The following is a 3,746-nucleotide window of genomic DNA, read 5'->3' on the forward strand; positions in this document are numbered from 1 at the left end:
AGTGTCAGAGACAGAGTTCTAGCCCACGAGAACAGTGGGAACTCGGGGGGAAATTCTGGAAATGAAGAAGCCACAGAAGGGGAAGTCTCCATCCTACACCATAAACTCTCCTCAAATCCCGCAGCACACCTGCACTGTGCACAGGAGGCAAAACCCTGGGAGCCTGAGGAAAGCACGATTTCCAACACAAGAGAAAACAAACTGTGAGTCCGAATTCTGCCAACTTAGAGTGTGTTGGCCAAATTGTAAGCTTCCTACTGACCTGACCTATCAATTTAGAGTGTGTGTTCTACAAATTGTATACTTCCTACTGACCCGAGCTATAAAAACCCAAGTGCCCACCCGCATTTGAAGTGTCCAAACAGTAATAAAATGGCATCCTCAAAATTCTGAAAGAATGAAAATATCACAGAATTCTATACCCAGTGAAAATATCCTTAAAAAAAATCGGGAAAATAAGCAAAAATGAGAGATGCTGTCACCAGCAGACCAATGATTGATTCTTCAGCATGTATAACAACCAGAAATGCACATGCACCTAATTTAAAAGCTTCAAAACACATGAAGCAAAGACAGCTAATGGCGGGATAGGCAAATTCTCTACTACAGCTGAAGATTTCAGCACTCCTGTGTCAGCAAATCCTTAGCAACTGTAAAAAAATCAGTAAATATACAAAAGACTTGAACCACACTATAACTCAATTATACCTGACAATTACAGAGCACTATATTTAATAGCTTCAGAAAACACTTTTTTTATTCAAGTGCACATTAAATGTTTACCAAGATAGACCAAATGCTGAGCTATAAAACAAATCTCAATAAATTAAACAATTTTTAAACTTACAGACCATGTTATTTGAACACAATTAAATTAAACAGAGCATTATAAGATTTCTAAAAATATGGAAAATCAAATAACACATCACTAAATAGCTCTGCTTTAAATAAAAGAATCACAAGGGAAATTAAAAACTATTCTAATGTGAATATTAATGAAAGCATAACCAAAGCATAGCCTACAAAGGAAATTATAGCTTGAAATGCTTATAAATAGAAAACTTTTAAACCAATTAACTAAGTTTGCATGTCAACATCATCACTATTCAGAGAAATACAAAATGCAATATAAAACCACAAGCAGATACTACTTAAAACCACTAGTTTGATTTAATTCATAACATTAAACAAATTGATTAATTTTGTTTTGACAACTGACAATATCAAATATAGGTAAGTATAGGAAGGAACCAGAACCCCTATACATTGCTTTTGAAATCTGTATGGCAAATTTTTAAAGATAAATACTCACCTACCTAATGACCTTATAATTCCACTGTTAGCTATTTACCAAAGAGAAATAACAATGCATGTCTAAAAAAGGATATGTGCAAGAATGTTAATAGCAATTATATTTATAATATCCAAAGTGAGAACAATCCAAGTATTTTTCAATAGCGAAATGGATAAATAAGTTGTTGTATACAATGGAATAGTTCTCAACAACTGACAAAACACAACATGGATGAATTTCAGAAACGTTGCATTGTAATGGCGATAAAGAAGTGAAGTAGACACAAGAGACGATGGTGATAAAAAACAGGGAATGGCCACCCGTGGAAGATAGAGATTTGCTGAAAATCAGCCTGCGTGACTGTGTATGTTAGTGGAAATACTCTGCCTTAATCAGAGTGCTGTTACTAGTTTCAAGAAAACAAAATTCTACTTGGTGCAGATTTACTGACTTCCCATAACTCAGAGCTTGCACATCCTTTTTTGCATAGTCCATTGATTTAGGGCTCTCTTCTGTCTTTTTCTGTTTATTCCACGTATACTTCCCACCCCATCTCAGCATCACAACCAACAAGGACACCTAGTTTCAGACACATCTGCTCCAGAAATGTGTCTTTATTCAAGAGTGAGGTGAAAAAAGTAGAAAAAGTACTGCATAGCATCTAAGAATATGTCTTGACTATGAGTCTATACACCTGTATACCAGCCAATAGAAAGAAGGGACAATAATAGGAATGGTAACATTAATGATAGCTAAATTTTATTGAACTTAGTATGTGACAAGTATTTTCTAAGCACTCTGCATAAATACCACCACTGAATCCTCACAACAGTCCTGTGAGGTAGTTATGAACATTTCCCCACATTAAAAATAATAGAATTAAGTTAATTAAGTGGTGAAAGGATAAATATCCCAAAGATACCTAGCTAGTGAGCAGTGTAACCAGAGTTGTGACTTGGCATCTAACCCTAGAGCCTATGTTCTTAACCCACTATGCCCTCAATATGTCAGTGCACTGTGACAGGCACTGGTCACAGGTGACTATTAAATTTTAATTAAGTTAATTAAAGTAAAATTAAAAGCCAATTTTTTATTACAATGGGTACACTTCAAGCGTTCAGTAGCACATGTGACTATGGTTACCATATTGGAAGGTGTGGATTTAGAACTTTACCTAAAATGTAAGGTAAGACCCCTCACAAATCACAGCCTAAATTTTTCATTGAGTCTAGTTTCGTGGTGAAGTAAGATCACATTAATGCACCGGCCTGCCCTGCCCATGAAGGACCTTCCCCCTGTTCATGTCCCTCCACATCCCGGAGGGGCTTCCCAGGTGCTCCACCCCAAAATTGCCACTGATTTCATGGAGGCACCACTATGTAATTCCCAGTGTGCTGACCTTGAGAGGATGAAGTGTAGGTCAAATTTAGAGGGACGGGGAAGTGAGAAGTCTATAACTTTACCATCTTTGTATCATATTCTGTCAAGTCATCTTAAAACAATGTTCTTAGATTAAATGTACTTCAGAATCAATATCTCCTTTTCTTTCTGAAATCTTTCTCCCTTTCATTTTGTATTTGTTCTCTCTCTCTCTCTCTCTCTCTCTCTCTCTCTCTCTCTCTCCTCCCTCTCTCCCTCTCTCCCTTCTCTCTCCTACTCTTCATTTATTTTGTTATTGCTTCTTTCAAGATTAAATTGTATATATCTACATATTAAATATTTCAACATGTAAATGCAAAAGACAAACATGTTTATATGTATTGCCATTTCACCAGTTGTCACAATGTGCACTATCACAGTATTAATTGAGTGGTGTGTGTATGTGTGTGTGTGTGTGTGTGTGTGTGTCAAAATCCAATCAGGGATCTCACTTTGCTTTGCCTATCACATTGCTTTAGCTTCATCTAATGTGTGACTTTCATGACACCGACATTTGCAAATAGGCCAGTTTTCATTTGAAGTGTTTCTTTCGCAAACTTGGATTTGTCTTATAATTAGATTCCACTTAAACTGTTTGTTTTTTGCCATGTTGAGTGGTTCTGATACAGGAGGCACACAATTTCAGTTTAACCCATTATTGGTAATATTAACTCTGTGCATGTGGATAAAATAGTATCCACTAGCTACCTCCATTGAAAGGTATCTTCTTCCTTTATAATTAATAAACAGAACTTATGGTGATAATTATTGAGTCTCTGTTGAAAGGAGTTGATCCACAATCTTTCACCCAACCATTTAGAAGCAGTTGATAATGCTTGTTTAAATCAATTATCGTAGTGATTATATAATTCTTCTATCCTTCCTTCTATATTAAGTAGCATTCTGCTATAAAGAGCAAATCTCTCCTTTTTTTCTTCACTATCTTTATAGACTCATATTTTTACTTAATACTAAAGGCCTGGTGCATGAAATCTATGCACGGGGGGGAGGGGGGTGTCCCTCAGCCCAGCCT

This window comes from Myotis davidii, unplaced genomic scaffold (assembly GCF_000327345.1).
Source record: "Myotis davidii unplaced genomic scaffold, ASM32734v1 scaffold249, whole genome shotgun sequence".
Lineage (NCBI taxonomy): Eukaryota > Metazoa > Chordata > Mammalia > Chiroptera > Vespertilionidae > Myotis > Myotis davidii.